General features: G+C 37.8%; 1 protein-coding gene across 4 annotated transcripts in view; it reads right to left on the bottom strand.

The window, feature by feature from the left end:
* Rhea (Talin_middle and talin-RS domain-containing protein rhea) overlaps positions 1 to 19560 on the bottom strand; it is a 72948-nt gene extending 53388 nt beyond the window's left edge. For 2 of the 4 annotated variants that reach the window (XM_076803716.1, XM_076803807.1), the window contains exons 1-2: positions 16246 to 16370; positions 2620 to 2747 (exon numbers count right to left, since the gene is read on the bottom strand). The gene's annotated coding sequence lies outside the window, so the exon portion shown is untranslated. Of the gene's footprint in view, positions 1 to 2619; positions 2748 to 16245; positions 16832 to 19336 lie in introns of those variants that run through there. The other 2 variants (XM_076803742.1, XM_076803863.1) reach the window with 2 other exon arrangements.
* Positions 19561 to 19965: the final 405 nt, after the last annotated feature.

The following is a 19965-nucleotide window of genomic DNA, read 5'->3' as shown; positions in this document are numbered from 1 at the left end:
CACGGCCTGGTTGTATTTGTTTCTTGGTAGGTATATGTAGACACCGCTCTGTACAACAACTCGCATCATCGGCGCCGAAATGTCTGGACGATCACCATTAGCTGGTTGTTTGACGTCACGAAGATTCTCGAATTCTGGCTTGTGGCTCCGTAAATCATGATCAATTAGCACCGGAACTACCGAACAGGTCAAAATGACCCAGTTCGATGACTTCCTGTTTTACGATTAATAAAAACGCGCTAGGCGTACCACGATAAAAAACAATTGAAATTTCAGTGACAGTATTTCTGCTACTGAGCCGTGTTACATAGATACGTTTATACTGTTACTCGTATATGTACATATATCGAAAATTAGGCGATCACTCGAAATTTTTACTTGAACTTCCCACGATTATTCCTTATTTTAACCAAATATTTATTTGGTCGAGTAGGACACAATGTGTTAGACATATTATTTAAACTTCTGTTTTAAAGTTAATGGATAAAACAACAGTATAAATAGTTCAATTTATCTTGAGATATGATATATGTTATCAATTTTCTCCTTTTTTAAGAAATTACGGATTACAAAAAGTTCTAATCATTGAAACCGTAAAATAAATCGTAGTGCAAGGGATTAATGTGCTCTCAACACTATCTATACATTACTTTTATTGCCAATGTAAGCGATCCTTGAAACGATCGCCGCAGTTGGACGACGCGACGGAGCAAGTGTAGTGTTTGTTTACATTTCGGAGATACGATGTTCAAGACTGGAGGGAACTAGCCGAAGGTGCCAAACATTCGCGAACGAATCGGAGCGAGCAATCGAATAAGTACCGTTGCCAAAGCAAGACTTCTACATAAACCACTGCCTTTATTTCCACACCTCGTGTCGACTATACCAATTATGTATCTCAAACTTCTCCGACACCCGCGTTGCACGTCCGCGAACCTAGAAGAAAACGAACACCGAGCGCAAGTGTCCACTTCGGCTCTCCTAAAAAACGGGCAACGAGCGTTCGGGCTGTTCCTACAATATGTATACAAATTTTCGAAAAAAAATATCCCAAATGAAGCATAACAACGAAGTTGACTATAGACGATTGGGGTTGTTGGAAACACACGTTCGCAAGGAAGAAACTGCATTTGAGCTGCAGCTCTCGACAGATGTGTCGATCGCTTCACCGACAACACGGAAAAGGAAAGATAATTCACGGAGATACGGTTCAATCAGTCAATAGAGATCTTCGACTTTTGTTGTCGTTTGCGTCGGGTCATTTAAAGAAGATTCGGCTGATTTATGGAAAGCACCATGTGCTTGATTGAACAATACATACTACCCGGTTGAGTCACTTCTTGCATTGATCAATGCCCCGACAATGTTATTTAAAAGAAACAGAACTTTACCAATTTATGCAATTGTTCACACAAAAAGGTTGAACATAAATCTTCGTATCAATATTAATTATTTATTTGTTCAATTCATAGATTAACCCCTTGCGCTATAATATCGAGTCGGACTCGTGATGAAGAATTATAGCAGAATTTACTAAATACGTATCTTATGAATATCCTTTAAACCAAAATGATATTGTATTTTGTTGCTGTCAATATACAATATATCCTTTGGAGAACATATACATATACGTATACAATGGATATAAATTTTTCCCTTATTATAGGCAATTGTGAACGACAAAAAAGTGTTAGCCACTGTAGCCGTAAAATAAATCGTAGTGCAGGTGGCTAACAAGATATTAATGAAATTTCTAAAGTAACCCTCGTATCATGCGATCAGAAGACAACATTAATGACATCTTCACCCTATATTATTACCGTAAGGACTTTTCTAGTTGATAAATTGACCTTGTTCTTCATTCTATGTCTTAGGAAATACTCCATGAAAGTTAATAAATAATTTTGTATACGCGTAAAAATCATTTTACTCCATTGACTGGGGCCCAATTGGTTAAGACATTCTCTCACAATAACACGCAGCGTTAAGAATTGCTAAACACTTGAAGCAAATTCTTAGGAGAACGAATCCCAAAATGTGGGAGACTTTGGAGCCTGAAAAACATCTGAACAATCCGAGTTCCCACGCTGTCTGACGACTCACAATTCGAAAATTCGCAGCATCGGACTCTAACCGAATACAATTAACGGCGCGGTGGCAGTCGCAGACTATAAAGCAGGGGGATGCGCGAAGGTGTATCGGGACCCACCCCAGTGTCATCACGAGATGCCTATTCAAATTTTACGGGCCATATTTGTCGCAATTAAGTATCGCGTTTTCGAGCTTATGGGCCAGAAGTATTCCATATTGAGTGAGGGACGCGCGTTCGGCCGGGTGACTCTCGCGGAGTAAAGATAAATTCGTGGACACACTCTCTCTCCTTCTCCCTCTCTCTCTCTCTCGGTCGCGGGTCCCCTGAATCCTCGGATCCGGAGGGGTAAGTTTATGACACGAACGGGGGTAACAGACGCTCGTCTGACTCACAGGCGAGAAGGTGGGACAACTGGGTGAAACGAGCGATAGACGAGCTGCAGTTTTACGAGGTCCCCGGCGAAAGAGACCGAGGCACCGAATACAATTTGCAAATCGGAAGTGGCTACTCGAACGACTCGTACTTACAGTATCGTCGTATCTCTCTCTTACGTCCGCTCGGCTCTTCGTTTCTATCTTTGTGGTCGTGTGCGCGTGCGTGTCCCGGTTATGGCGGCTCGTTCGTTCTCAATTTGTTCCTCAGGTCCTTCTGAAAACTAACCAACGTAACCGAATTAGACGCCTTCCACGGTGTTTCTTGCAACGAAAGGTAATCGCGAGACTGCAGATTTTATGCATTTATGACAAGAATAAGTAGCTGAAATATGAAACAGCAAAAGCTTTCAAAGATTCTAAAGATACATACTGTTATATTATTTCCAACCTATTAAAATGCTTAAGACTGAAGATACATTTTTATTTAATCCCTAGTTGTCGTAATTCAGGTAGACCATTTTTATTTTGTTAGGGCCAAAAAGATGGGGCACCTTATTAATTTGTTAAATTTTATTCAGCAGATAACATAAATGAAATATACAAACAAAGAAATAAATTTGTTGAGTAATTCCTCATGGATGCATCTTTGCAATTGCAATAATCGCAAATTAAAAATATTATAACCGGTACATCTAGAGTTAAAAGTGTATAATGACGTTGAATATAAGGTTTGAATGTTGAAAATTTTAGTTTAGCTACTTCGTACGCACAGTTGTCGTTCGTGAAATTTTTATAATACGTATTCACGCGAAATTCAATGGAATTCCTTGCATGCCAATGTAAATGCCCGACTCATGAGTTCCATGGAACAGCAGTACTTGTAGTATGAGACATCAGAGCCCATGAAACATGCTCGTAAGAGAATTCGCACTGCATTCAGACAGCTAACGTTCGAGCAAGGCGGGAGACCATAGAGGCAAGTACTGCTAGCCCATTGCCTGGATTGGCTCAAAATGGAGCTCCAGAATTTCTGATTCAGCTGAAAATACGAGTGCAAACTTTAAAGCTCAGTTTGCACTATACAGCACGGACCGGCACGTATCGTATAGTGTAAATTGACCTTAACACGTTAATTGCCATGTCAGATTTAGAAATTTGTTTTTCTTCCGATGTATTGCGACAAACTGAACTTTATTAGGATTTGTAAAATGCAAAAAGATTAGAGTAGCATTCCCTGTGATTGATTCGAACTTTTTGTTCTATTAATTAAATTACTTTGATTTTGTTGGATTGTTTCATTTGTTAAATGCGTTTTTCTCTTAGGTAGGTTTTGTTTGCCTTTAAATATTTTTTTATTTGCCTATGTTTCAAACACGGTGGCCTTGAATGGGAGCACTGGGACATTGTTTAATCAATTTACTTGAGACTATGCAAGAACTCATCGCTGTTGAGACTGCTATGATAACGGATATTTCTATAAAAATAACTATATAAAACATCAGTCCTAAGTATGCCATCGTTGGACTTAGGATCTCGATTTTATGATATGTGCAGCATTCTCGAAAATATAAAAAGACGTGAATATTAACTGAAATTAATACACATTAATTTCAATTTTATCGTAAGAAGTCCTTTAGTTACTGGAAAAAATTGTCCCCTATTCTGCGTTTTCTCGTGCCACTTACGAAAATTAAAGTTTGCACGAAGACTCGCAGTGATCTCACATATAATGGATTTATCGCAAGGTTCCTTACGTTTCAAATACAATGTTGTTGGGTGATGTGAACACCAAATTATTCCTAACCCAGAACACTGGCAACGAAAAGTCACGAGTAGAAAAATAGGAACTTGATACCGAGCATGCATTGATATGAACGGAATTTTCGGAGGTTGTGCATCACTACACCCTGAAACGCGACAGGGAGAAGAATGAAAGTAGCAAAGAAATATCAAGCACAAGAGTTTGCGGATCGGCTGAAACGTCAGGGGGCCAGAAAATTCCATCTTTGCCGGTGGGGGTGGACAACGGCGAGACGGCGCCACCGAGATTTTCGCGAATATCTCAAGGTCCGAGCAAATAGATGCCAAAAACAACGAGAGAACAATTCACACGTGTATAGAAACCTAGAATATTAACGAATTTGCGAATGATTAGTAGTTAGATAGCGGATTTTATACATGTATGAGAAAAATCAGTAAGGGTAATTTAAAACAGCAGAAAGACTAAGAAGAATTTAAAAATACTGTTATATTATTTTCAACGTACTAGACGTATTAAGAAAGAAAATTAATTTTTATCTCACTTCAGTTTGTTACAGTTCAGCTAGAAAATCTTTATTTTGCAAAAAGATGAATAAGATCTACAAATAGGTTAATTTGGTGTGTAAAAAGGTGAATATGATCTAAAAAAGGATTAATTTCGAATGCAAAACCTGCATTATTGCCCGTTTTTCGCGTGCAGGTAAGATCTGTGAACGTCCAGAACTCTTTTTTTTTCATAATTTCCGGATCTTTCAATAAGTCCATTACAACATTGCGACATCTGTTTGTGACTTTTGATATTTGTTACCCTGAATATTGTACATATTTTACTTTCCATTTGGTATATGTATTTTTCACGAGCACTTATTGTTAGTTACTTTTCACGGCCCATTTTTATTAACCTATTGTCGTTTCTAAAAAATGTAAATCACATAACGTTGTTACACATCGTATTAACTACGTTTTGTTATTCGGTAGCTCGTGTACAACTGAGAAACGTAGACTTTGTGCTTGTGATCATTATGTCCGATTTGATTATTATACAAATTTATATTTCCATTAGTAACATTTTTGTCGAAGTGAATATTCTGGTCAACATACTATCCATACAGGCATGCCAAAAACTAGTATGGAAAATGTATTTTCACCAGCATTGAGTACAAAACTTAGGAAAAGAAACACAAGCTGTCTTCTTGTCACACAGTATAGATACGACTGCGAACGGATAATTAAAACAATATAAATGCAGAACATGCGAAAATGATTAGACACGTTATAAATGCAACAAACGAAGATAACGCTATCGAAGCAGTGGACAGATAGCCGAGCGTAAAATCCATAACCGAGACGAAAGATAGAGGGTACAGGTCACGCGAGTGCGAGTGAATTAAAGAGAGAAGAAGCGGGATAAAAGGTCGACAAAGAGAAGGGAAGAATAAATAAAAACCTGTGGGACGAAACAGGGAGAGAGGAAAACGGAGAAGAGTTTAAGAAAAGAGAGGCGAGCAAGAGAAAGAAAGAGAGAGAGAGAGAGAGAGAGAGAGAGAGAGAGAGAGAGAGAGAGAGAGAGAGAGAGAGAGAGAGAGAGAGAGAGTAAACAACGGTTCCAAACGTTGAAAGAGAGGAGACGAGACGACGAGGAGGAAAGGGTGGGGTGAGAGGGAGACAAAGTAGAGAGAGGGAGAGAGGGGTTCAAGAGAGCCAAAGGAGGTGGGCGCTGGCGGCGTTATGACGGGCGCCGGGGGTGGCGCCGCGACGCTCTGGCGCCTCCAACGCCGAGACGCTCCAGTGATGTTGGCTCCATGCACCTACACATCTCCACCTGTGCGTCGCCTCCCCTCTACCACGATATTCACGTACACTTAACTACGTGGTCGCAATGAGAGTTTGAGATTCTAGTTCCCACATGTACGCGTGCATTCTGCCTCTGCGCCCTCTAACCACCACCCACACACTCTTCCTCACACCCCCTTTCTCTCTCCATCTCTCTCTCTCTCTCTCTCTCTCTCTCTCTCTCTCTCTTTCTCTTTGGTTTCCAGGTTCCAGCATTCACGCACAGAGGCTGGTTGTGGGATTAAAAGAACATCGGAACAGAACCGAAACCCATTCTTGATTATACACCGGACAGGTCGGACCGTCGCCGATATTCGGTGAACAACAAAAGTGTGTTCCAACAGCAGGCTTTCATATCTACATATACTCATTCTTGGTCGAAAGTGTTAGTTGTGTAACCAGGGGTTGAAATGGTTTTAGAAGCGATTGTTTAGAACGGGATAGAAAGTGTTGGGGAATTTTTTCAAAGTCGAACTTGCGACGAAGATTTCGCGACATCCAGTCTTCACAAGCATCCTCAACAAACACCCTTTACTCTTCTACTAAATACAGCTAACTCTTTTGTTATACGATTTTGAAATAATAAGTAAATCGTCAAGCTGGTTAGTCAGGACAAGCCAGGAACGTCAGAAACATGTGATCAGAAAATTGTTTAAAAAAGACTATATGTGTACCTTCCCTCCTTCATGATCGCACACCAGCTTTCCTATAGGCCTATTAAAAGATCAGCCATTTTGTCATTGATGAATATATTCAAATAAAAAAATTATGAGATCATCTTTAAAATAAGCTTTGTTGAAAATGAAGACATTTTTTAAATACAATCTTACGGTTTTCGAGAAAAAATTCATTAAAAAAGCTTTTGTCGGCCTCCTGGTTAGGAATAATTTGTACTAAATCTTATTTTCGCTACGATGTAGGCCACTTTTTTAAGGTACCTGTAACAGCCTGAAAAGACTGAAGAAGACAGCCTGAAAAGCTGCTCAGCTCTGTGTACGTGTAATTTCCAAAAGCGCCGCGAGAAGAGAACGTAATAAAACAACCCCTTGGGTCGTAAGGTAAAACGCAAGAGACAATTGTATAATAAAACGGAGCCTAGATCACCGTGCTTATAACGCATAATCTCGTAATGGGCTTGTTGCACACGTAGCGACGTTATGGAAGAATCATAACGGCAGTAAATCCGATCAATCAACACGCCCCATTCCATCAAGCCCGTGTCACCTCCCCCCACCCCCCACCGGTTACCGCCGAATGTCTTGCGCGTTTCCGCGAAATTTTGCGATTAATGGTCGGCTTCGACGGATCAATAGACGATTTCGACTAAACATCGTCGCCCCGCTGTTGATTCTGGCTTTCATCAGCCGCGGAAGTGGCTGTCATCGTGTAAATACGATTCAGTCTGATCTTCGATTTTTTTGAAACCTCCAAAGTACCCCATCTTCATAAATAACGCCAAATCATGTGTCGAGTAACCATTAAGAATTTCTTGCATTTAAGATGTTTTTTTGCTAAACACAAAAATGTAACATTGCCTCGAAATATGAGCCGTTCGCAGGTCAAATCAATTAAGCCCTTGCACTAAAATTTATTTTACGATTTCAATGTTTAGAACTTCCTTGACGTTTATAATTTTCTAGAAAGAAAACAAAATTTGTATCTATCGTATTCTCGCGTATTCTCCAATCGCTAAATATTGACTACAATAAAATAGAATTTTATTTCAATTTAAAGGGAATTAACAAAATATATATTTAACAGATTCTGTTCTAAGTAGTGATGGGACCGATACCGTATTGATATTATGGGTACCATTCTATAAGTTTCGACCTGGTACCGATATATATCAAAGATTAGGATATATACACACAACCAGCTATAATACTATGACCTTCGCGTGAAATTGAGTATAAAGAATTCATAAACACTAGGCAATTGATGGAAATAGTGAAAAAACCCTGATAGAAAGATTAATGAATGAAATTTTATTTTAACAAGTACTCAAGATGATGTCCAGTAACTTCAATACCTTGTTCTAGACGATTAATGAACCTAATACGTTCTTTCATATTTTCCGGCGTTGCACATATAATTGCAGCCCTGAGAAAAAAAAATCTAAGGTGTGAGATCTGGTGAACGTGCAGGCCACCGAATACATATCTTCACCACGACCAATCCAGTGTTGCGGTAATATTTTCGGTCTAATACTTGATGAACTATTAACGCATTGTGAGCCGGGCATCCGTCACGTTGACACTGCATTTGATATCTTTGAGGTAAAGAAATTTCTTGCAACAATTCAAGCAACTCATTAGTTAAAAAATTTACTATTTGTTACCTACTCACTTTTGTGGTAAATACATAAAATTCACAGTCCAACGATGAGACAATACTAATTCAATGAGAAAACATTTTGGGTTCTAACTATTTCTTTATGAGACTTGCACCAACAGCTTTGCGACATTTTTCTGATCAAAATCAGACCCAACATGTAATTCGGAGTATATTTGCGTTTTTAATCGACGATTCGGTATAACCTCGATTATCCGAACCGATGATATTTGTGTGACACGTAAACAGTTCTACCTAACGCGACCCATATAAAGATTTATTGTGCAAATCAATAACGAGTTAATCTAACCTAGTAGTAGGGATCCGAACGCTCACGTTCCATTGATCAGTACGGATAATGGAGGTTCCACTGTGTCCTGGATTAAACAAGTTAATTTGATCGAAACTGTGTCGTGTTTGGACTCATTTCAATCACGGAAATGTTACGAACATGTTACTACACGTTTCATGAAAAATAATTAAAAACAATAAAGTTTCGTCACTGGGTTAGTTCACAGATACGAAGTTTCGAATGTGTAAGTACCCCATACAAAAATGTATAAACAGAAAAATTATATTGAAGATAATCGAACGTAATTACCTGTGTTGCGCCCTAATAGAATATTTTCCACTGACACCGGATACCACACGCGAAAGCACCGTTTTTCGCCTAATTTTAGTGGAAAGGTTCGGTGACGGGGCCAAGTTTGACCGATTCGAGTAAAAGGGGATTGTGCTTTTACGTAGGACCGAAACATAAGCCGATAAGTTCTGCTCTGATCTCGACGCGGTAAAATCTTCTAATAAGTTGAGCAAACACCGAATCATTGTTATTTTTATGCGAACCGTTCATTGAATCGATGACACGGGATGGAAGTGCCCCGAGCTGAATGTACGGATAGTCCATTAGATGCCTTGTAACCTAGAACTACGTAAACAAGGGTGATCTTGGATTAAATGCGACGGACGGACTGACCGTAAGGGGACGAACAATTATCGAAGAAAATTGAGACAAGCCGCGCAACGAAAGGACAGGTGTGTAATAATCAAAATAAATTAATGGTTCCATGGAAAATTATAACTGACGCAGAGATCTGTCACTTTGTGCTCGACTATTATATATTTCTTCCTCCCCCCCCTCCCCTCCATCCCCCGCGACAATAATTAAACGTCAAATCATACACTTGCTACACCGTTTATATTCGCTTTAATATTTAATAAATTTAATTAAGTAGGTACGAACGTTCGATGCATATTTGTTCTTATCAGAATTTAATTATAAAATATGTGCAACGCATGTATTGTAATAAATAGATGTTTTGAACTACAATGTCATTTGCGTACATGACCGTTCAATTTTCTTGTATTTATTGACGGTAATAAGTTAATGATATTAATGTTATTGTAATTAAATAAATTCTAATCATCATTAGCACTAAAGGATAAGAAGAATTTTAGAGTTTTGAAATAAAATATTTCGTACGTGTATAAATGTGTTATTAGTCTGCAGATCTTTATGCATTTATGGCATCTTCAAATCCGTAAGCTATAAGACGCAATGTGTACAGCAGGGAGATTAATTGCATTTTTCTTTTATTTTTATCAGAAGACACTTTCCTGATAACGAAATATATTTTTCCTCCGTCAGAGTTTTTGAAATGGCTTGCGAAAATGGGAATTCGCATAAAGATCCGCAGTCTGGTCATTATAAACACTATTCGTACATAACATATTTATATGTACGTTAATACCTCAACTTAATTAAAAATGGCAACTATATTGTATTTACTTTCTAGGATAATAATATTATGATAACAACTCGAGTAGCTAATAATAATACTTAAAAATTTTGCTATGGGTATGTCCAAGTACTATCGACCTTTTAAGGATTAATCAATAAATTAATATTCGCCTAACTATTTGATTTGGTTATTTTATAATTGGAAAGTATAGCTTTAATATCTCGGTATCTTGCTATAGAGGCGTTTGGATTTACTTTTAAATAACTAAAAAATTAAGTAATCTTTTCTTTATGTTCCATTTAGGCATTTTGACTGCTACAATAGACCGAATGGTATTAAAACTATCACATAAAAATTTTGCAAATGGAACATCGTGTACATCGTGAACGTAGGAATATTTTTATATTTAAATTATGCGATTCGCATTAAGATCCTCGGCTATTGGGTCTGTCATTTAAAAATGAATTCCAGTGTACTTGCCAGGATAGGTCGTAATTTCCGTAACGTTTAGAATAAGAAATGCGAAAAATCGGCAGCAGATGTGGCTTTACCTGACAACAACGAGTTTATGAGGCAGAAGTAAAACGAAAGTAAATCGACAGGGGGCCGCAGCGAACTCGTCATTCATTTCCATTTATTTCCATATTGTACAACCAGAAAATGCTTGATATACCTTCCATAAAAAAAAAAAGAAAGGAAAATAGTAACTGCAACCTAATCAGTACAACTGCAGCTACTTCAACTCTGTATCAAAATATACAAAATAAAATTTCTTATGTCAAATCTAAAATTCAATGCACGTTCTTATACATATTATGTATATTATAAACTACGAAATTCGAAGAATCCCTTTATGTTATCACATTTTTTAATGATTTCTAGTGCGACCTCCAGATTCCGTTTTAATAACTATTAACGACCTGTGATTAGTATTAACTATTCGCCACTGTGGCGATATGTGTAATATAATTGGCTACAAGTGTTCATTTGAATTCAAAAAATCTCGTCAATCATTCTAAGAATTCTGTAACGAAGTCGTTTGTCTGCGATTCGAGAGGATCGAATCGCAAAAAGCAGACAATTCCGGCGAGACGAGAGGCAAATGACCCTGAAATTACATGATTATTCAATATGACCGCGACCCTACCAACTTCCGACGCAATGATCCTTGATATCTACCGATGATCAAAATTGAAGGATCGTTGCATCTTTGATAAAAGTTGCCGATACAATTAAGAGATCAGAATATTAGAATGTATGATAAATAAACTGAAAATTTGTATGCAAAACTAAAATGATTTGCATCTATTGTAAGAAACAGAAGCCACTTAGGAGTGTCTCTCTTTCTTTAATAATAGGTACATATTAAATAATAGGTACATATGTCAATACACTTCCCACTTGTTTGAAGTTTTCTATTGTTTCAAGTTGCAGCAGCTACCCATGTTTGTCATCTATTTATCATCTAATGATAAACTTAACCGAATACGAATATAAAATTAAAAGTAAATTGTGACATTGTAGGCGTCATATATTTGTGACAGTAGTATTTAGCAAACGTGTTCGATTGTTTCGTTAAATGATAGATTCATATATGGTCAAATTTGAAATCAGAATGACGAGACGCATGGAGTTATAGATTTTCATTTTATATTGTAACTAGGTTGTCGTGTGGTTTGCGTGTTGTCGTATTAATTATACTTTGAATTTTAAAAATATTTAAGAGAGCAATTCGTTAATAATGTTTCACTCATAGCAAACAAAGACTTACAGTTAGGATTCGCAAACAGGGTTTTTCATGACATGTGGATACAAGGGGCTTGGGGGACCTCCGTTCCCCTTCCCTTGTCCTGCCTCCGCCAGTTTCCTAATCCTGTGACAATTTATAGCAGACTCGGACCATATTGATGCAATTCCTTTCATTTTTTCTTCGCAATTTCGACCAATGGTAATACATCGCAAAAAGTTTTCTAACTGCACAACCATAGAATCAACTTTTCACCCTATATTAAATTCCTAAAAATGATCTTTCTTTATGTGACTTAATGGAAGCGTAAGTACCGTTAACGCTATGATTCCTGTGGAATCTAATATTTATTCAACATTCGAGACGGAAGTTGTGTCCGCTCGATCTTCTACACTCTACACTCTACACTCTCAGAAGCGGCCTCTCAACGCAACGGAGAACAATAAATCTTGTTATATAATAAAAATAGATCGTGCATCGAGTCACGTTGCCGTCCAGCTGGAAAATCGCAAGAATTTTTCGAAGCCTAACTAACGCGGACGAATCGACCGGTCACCAAGGCACGTATGTATAGAGTTTTCCCAAAAATCACTTTAAACGTCATCCGGCCGGCCTTACCATCCTTTTCGTCATCGAACAATGCGACTATGATAATTAATCACAGCGCTAGTCGACGGAAAATCAATCGACGCCGCGGCGGGACGATTAATTATTCGCAATTAATGAAATTTACTTGGAGAATCCGGTGGCGGTTCTCGCGGAATCGATTACGAAATCGGATAAAAGTATAGAACAGTTACCTACTCTCTGATTACGATTATTTTTTGATACTTTGAAGGAATTGATATTTCAAACAAGTTTCTCTTTCGCACAGTAGCGACGGCCTCGCTCAGTTTCCGATACTCTCCGATTCCGGTTCGACCAATGACAACGCCACGCTCAGCGGGACCTGTCGTCGAGCCGGAATCCATCTGGTGTAACCGCGCTCTGATTGGTCCGTGTTTTTCGTCAATGACTCCTTCACGAAGCCGCGGAGAACATTTTCGTCAAAGAAAAAGTAATTTCAAATGACCAAATTAAAGGAATTACACTTTTCAACCGCATAACTTATATGAATCTACGAAACAAAACACATTTCTTAAATTATCGTTATAAGAACAAATAAAACAGTGAAAAGTAACTGTTATTATCAGATTAAACACAATTTTTCCAAAGTCTTGGTTACATACTATCATCTAGAGAAACCGAAGTTGTTCGATCCATTTGTAAACAACGGTTATTTTGGTTGAAAGCGAGTGCCATCAACTATGAAACTGACTGTAGGTACTAAGACTGCGATACTATTTTCAAACGTTCGGCAAGCGTATTATACACACGCAGAACATACGCACGATGCTATTTATATACTTCGAACCGGAACCGTATTTTCCAGGCTCGGACAAGTCCCGATCACTTCGCGAAAACAGCGCCGAGGGTGTCGGAAGGGTTACACGAGGTCACTCGCGTCGAAAGTACGTAATCTTTTGAGAAGGATATCGGGTGAAGCAACAATTCTGATCACTAGACTGTGGATTTTATGCACTTATGGTAAAAATGTGTAGGTGCGATTCAAAACATATCGATATTAAAAGAATTTAAGAAGATCAATGTCAATTAGTCTCAGTCTATATAAAAAACTATTAAAAGAGGAAAGAAGTTCTGTCTGGCTCCCGCTGATTGTAAATTGGTGCAAACAATTTTTATTTTGCATAAAAATCCGCAGTCTGCTTGTGATATACGCTATAGGAATTTATGCAACTTCACAAATTTACAAGTATTTTTCAACGTATTGAATGCAATTCTCATTTCCTCATTAATGTTTAAAGTGTGCAAAGAATCGGATTAAGAATATCGACTCTGATCAAAAACCTGAAAATACAATTCTGAAAATTTCAATTCTCTGAAGCACGCTTCGTTCGAGAGTAAACTTTGTTTACACAAGATGAATCGTTGTTTAACACGAATTCCCCACGCTATCGAACTATAAAAAACTCAGAGCAAATGTAATGCGTCGAAAGAAAAGGATGACGCAATGTTTAATTTTACATTTCCCCGTAAAACAGATATTTAATTAGCGGCGCGTCTACATTTTCACGGTGACTATCGTTAGACGCTTTAATGATTTGTTAAAATAGCACACAATACGTCAGGGTTGGTACAAGCTACTCAAGACTACTGCACAGCCTCGAGTTAGACCGTACTATACAGAGTTTATAAACACTACTGGCCCACGGTCGCCGGTCGTGTTCAACAAAGTTCGTTCCGAAACGGGGTTTTCAAAATCTCGGGAATCTCGACCGAATCTGATCGTTTCCGGACCCGAGTGTTGCGTAACAGATCCCGCAGACCCTTGATCAACATTTTTGCAGATCCAGATCGAAGTTTTGTTACTCGCTCCAAACATTCATTGAATATGAAATATTCCACGCGGGATTGATAATACAGTGTGACGAAGCTCAGATAAGATACAACTTTGTGTACATACAGTCTTCATAGGTTCGCTAGATCCTAAAAGAAATACTATAAAAAAGATGAAGCTGAATGAGTGGTCCTGTTTCATTCTAAACTTCCTGTTTCTATAAGCAACAAATATATAAAAATTTGCAGCTTAATGAATGCCCACAGGATACAATATAAGCGACGAGTTTGATTATCTTTACCTGTTCATAGATCAATGATCTTTGAAATCTCTTCGTGGCTGTTCAGTTCTGCTATAAATCAAATGAGTCCAAGATACAATTTAAATATGTGTCCGCTGAGGTTACCAGAGTTATCGGTACTGACTGCATGAATAACGATTAATTCATGCGAGTCTGAATGATAGCTTTTATACATCGGCAATGAATTCATCGTTCACCGTACAAATGTAAGTTTGCGCAGTTCAATTTAAAATAAACAAAACGTATGTACACACAAAACATGTAAAGGCCTATAAAAACTACATATATGTAATAAATAGATTTCCGTCAAAAGAATTCACAAGATAAAAATATAAACAGAAAATTTAAAAAACAATAAACTACACTCTAATTAATTAAAAACAAAAATTGAAAGGCAGCAAACGAAAAAAAAACTTTGTTTTATGATTACTTCCTCCCTGTTCCATCCGTTTCCGATTTTATCTACAAAAAAATAAGAATAAAAATAAACTGCAGAATAACTACAGATATATGTATAATAACCTTTGCATATTTTCTTTATTCCCCGTCTGATCTATTAGAAAATATAAATAGTAGAACTTTGTAGTAATTAAAAACTAACGATTGTCTGAATATTTGATTAAGGGTATCGGGTAGTATAGAATAAATAAAAAGAGTATTATTGTGTACTTATTTAGCACCGTATACATACTGTACCATACTATAGAAATAAATAAACATGTTAGCAGTTGTATATGTACATACATACTACGTACATATACATATGTATGTTGTCGACTGCAAATGCTCCCGCATCTGCCGTGCGAGTATTCAAAGTGAAAAACTCATCAGAATCCAACAGAAACGAGTTCTCAAGCCGAGCACAAGAGAAAAATCCCTATATTTCAGCTCTTTCGCAGGCAAAAGCAAAGTGAAACCGAAAATAAACACGAAAAATGCGGATAAGTCGAACGACAGAAATTAGAGGTTATAGAGCGTTCGTTGACGGACAGAGAACCAGGACAAAATATATTCTGGAAGTTGACTGTCGGCGGATTTACCGGATCGCAGAAACTTAATAAAGTTTCATGCGCGAAGGTAGCAGATGGGTTTCCCTATTTAACCTCTTACAGCCTGCCTATTGATTTTCTCGGGTCCTATTGTTTTGGCACGTCGCGCATTTAACAAAACGCAAGGGAAACGGAGTGGATAGGAGCGTACGCGGTCTCCTCGCTTGTATGTGCCACCGTGTCGAGAATTAATCGCCTTAATCAACGATGTACAAATGCGAAAAAACAACCGACAAAGTTTACGGCACAGGGAACACGGCGAAACCGGAGACCTGTCAATTGCTACGATGTTATGAATCATCTCTATTTCGGGAGCCACCCGTTGGGTGGTCCAGCCCCTCGATTTTGAGGTTAGCTCGGCCGTAATCCGTGCTGAATGTAGCACGTACAAGGGCAGTCAGGTTAGAGCGGACTATATTCAGGCAAAAGACATGCGAAATCATGGTTGAGGACGCATTTTATCGGTCAGAAGACCGTACAGGAACGATCGGAAAAGTCTAAACGAGGGCAGCACGTCCATCCGTGGCATATCAACGGGAAAATCAATAGGAACCGGCGGCATCGTCACCGACCGGTCGCCCCGTGTACTTATCAGATAGTCGAAAGACTTCACTCACCGTGAAAAATATCCATAGATAGAAAAACGACCGGTTACTCGTTGCACAAAATCAATTTGTCACTTCGGCCACAACCACACGTCCGACAACACTCTTGCGACTCCGCCGTTTCAGTTTCGAGCGTTCCTCTCGTTCAAGGTCAGTGGTGGAGCTAGCCGGGAAAAAAGTAAGGTGGCAATAGTGCCCCGTCCGTCGAGCATGAAACGATTACTACGATACTTTGCAAAAGTTAGCCAATACGCGAATTTACCGGTAAATTCTTAATTATAATTATTCTTTGCGTCCAGCTTTGTAGCGAATTTAGAGTTATTCAGACAGAAAAATTGAAATTAATTGACATATCTAACTGTTTTGAGCAGTGTAGTGTTCCTCATTTCTAATCTACCCTCCACTATTTGAATTGTTTCTATTCCTCTACTAATATTTTATACGAGCATAAATTTCAGATTCTTCATAGTATCAAAAATTTTAATCTTCTATTTAGAGTATCGTTTTTTTTTCTAATTTTGTTCGTATAACATACGGTACTAAGGAAATTATAAATATGCATTTACATTACAGTCATTTTTCAAAGTAAAATACATTTTTAAAGTCACAAACATTTTAATGAAGTGTAATAAAGATTCTATTTGAATGCCATTATAAGAAGATCCACGATAATAAAAATAAAAATAAAAGAAAATAATAATAACAATAATAATAATAATAATAATATATTATCATTGAAATCTACTTTGTGTAAAAGGGCTCATTTTTATGTAAAATTTATGGTCTGTTTATCGCAAATAAATCACCAAATAAGAACATATTTTGAATTCATTATCCTAAACTGATTCAACATCGACAATTATACATTTCATGTTCGTTACTATTTCGAACTGTTTTCAATATATTAGTAAATGAAACACGAATTTTTAATTTCCGGGGTATATCGTACAAATGGGTACAATAATTTAAATGGGTAAATTAATAATCTGAATATACGTGTTCATTTAGAATCATTTATATTTATATATCGTTATGTCTACAATCATTTTTAAGAATTAATAAAAAGATTTTCACATTTTATTTTGACATTCGAGTAAATTAGATGAAAAATATCGTTCCGTCGCCAATTCATTTTCCTCCCGAAAACATTCATTATCTGAATAATCGATAACAATTTCGCATGGCGCCCCGAGCACCCAATCCACTCCTGGCGTCATGCAAATAACTAATCCAAATAAACAGACTTTTCCCTAAAAATAAGGAGTTTCGAGGCCCCGGCGTGACGGAAAAAAGATACATAAATATTTGAAGTTCCCTAAAAACAGTCATCCGTTTCTGAAAAAACTCGACACCGCGAGGCACAGAAGATAACAATTGCAGCATTTTCGAACTCGTTAAACGGTCGTGTTCGAGGGAAACGGGAAAAAACTTGCGAAAGGTATGTAATTTTTGGATAACGTAGGAGCTGTTCTTCGAAAAAACATCGAAAAACAGCGAGCGCCGTGCACGGAATCGAGACCGCACCTAATTTGGTCATGCCAGTCTCCATTCAGAACTTGCGTGTTTCGTAGTATGTACGCAATCATGCAACGCGTTTTACGTTACGCGCTGCGAGCCTTGTATCGTCCCTATCCTGTCTGTGAAACGGCGCTTAAAAATTTCGTAAAACGGAAACGGAAGCTGTACGATGTTTGTTTCGGTTTCGTTTCCGATTCTTTTAAGATCTTTTTTTTTCGTTCTTTAGCGCTTGATGTTGTCCTCTACGATTGTTCAAGTGGACATTTTCGAAACATGCGGAAGACTGTTCTCAACAGGGGACTTACATGTAATTTAGTTGACTTTATGTAAATTACAATCTTTCTAGGTCACTTTCTAAAAATCAGAAAGAGGAAGAAATTCGTTTCGTATACTTTGTGACAAAGATAAAATGCAAATATTTCAGTTCATTCAGATATGTAGGTAGATATTCTAGTGTTTTAAAGATTTGTTGATATCATTAAAAATTTCTAGTGTACTTGTAAGTGACACTCGAGCGATAACAGTACTGGATTTAATTGTTTTTAATTTTTATAAATGCATAAAATCCACAGTTTGGTAATAAAGTTTAACTCTGGAGTTTCGGTCTCCTTATCTAAATTACTTTGATTTCGTCGAATTTTTCGACGTGTGGTTCGCAGTCAATCTGTTAGTGCAGATGCATCGCTACCTTCATCTTACAATCAGTAAGATGCAACATAAATATCACTTGACTTTCGCCGTTGCGAGGTGTATCTGTGTGTGTGTGTGTGTGTGTGTGTGTGTGTGTGTGTGTGTGTGTTCAATTTTTATTCTCACTGTAACTCGTTGAGTAACGCGATAATGTTCAACTGGCAGAGGAAGAGTTACAACGAACACTATGAGCGCATCGATGAGATCACATTTTTTGTTATAGGTTTAGTCAGATATTTGCGTCGTTGGAAAGGCGTCCGTTTTTGTGACAGTTAGTCTTCAGTCATTTTTAGATGACACGTAGGACTGTATCATTCTGTGTAACTTCAAAGTCACGTACCAATGATTCAAATTTATTATGTCTTATTTTATTCGTAAATCGGTAAACGGAACGTTTTTCTCAAGGTCATTCAAGGCTGTTCAAGGTCATCGATTTTTTTCAAATGTTATTCGCATGAAGATTATAATATTGCACGCCTTTTCGGATCAATTAACTTTTTGTGATTGATTAGTATAATATTAACGAAATTAAATGACAACTTCAGAAGGATCTTAAGATTAAGAAATTTTGTTTTTTTTTTGTTTTCTTTTTTCAATATTTTGTAAAAAAGAAAACATTTCATTTGTTTCTAAATAATTCGATCGAAATATAAAATGGATCATATAAATGATAACTGACCAACGAAATGAACAATAAGTTATTGTATACATATGTATATAGCCTTTACGTGGTACTTGAAACGTGACCTAGTTATAATACTGTAGATAGCAATATCTATATCAGTCTACGCAATGTCCATGCATCCATAAAAAACATCACGTTCTTTAACAATTGCATTCCAATTTGTTCGAAAATAAAATCAGTTACCTAAACTGTAAATAAACGACCACCTACCTCTTAAACAAAACCCACAATTAATTTCCATTCACTCGTAGTCAGTACCTATTCTTTGAACACGGTGCCACTTTCAGAGACCTATTGTTCACAACAAAATATTACACAAATCAGCCGTGCGACGAAGTAGATCCACACAATTATACATATAACCAGCGAATCTGGGCAAATGCTACGCACAGCAGTCGAATACAGAACGCTCTTCCGGCATTTATCTAGTCCCGAAGGAAGTGGTCATCAATTTCCTTGGCGGCGACAATTGTCGGCGATTCGTGTCTGAAACCAGTGCCAGTTTGCGAGCATGAACAGAACATCGAAGCGATGACGATTAAAACCGCGAGATTGTTTATTTAATTCGAAACCGCCTACAACCGCAAGCGCGAGACTCGCGCATTCCTCGCGTTCCACGCGCGTCGCGTCGCGTCGCGTCGCGTCGGAGGCAGAGAACGGAGAAGGAAGGCGTTGATCGCTCCTCCAGAACGTGGGTGCCTTTTCCACGTTGTCGTTGTCACTGAACACGGAATGCACCTGTACCATAGTGCATAATATGGGATACGTGGGCGATGCTCGATATACCGACCGAACGGGTGCGATAGGTGGGCACGACCCGCATTACAACAAGACGAGGA

This window comes from Halictus rubicundus, chromosome 1 (assembly GCF_050948215.1).
Source record: "Halictus rubicundus isolate RS-2024b chromosome 1, iyHalRubi1_principal, whole genome shotgun sequence".
NCBI classification, from domain to species: Eukaryota; Metazoa; Arthropoda; class Insecta; order Hymenoptera; family Halictidae; genus Halictus; species Halictus rubicundus.
This window is presented reverse-complemented; position numbering and strand designations above follow the sequence as displayed.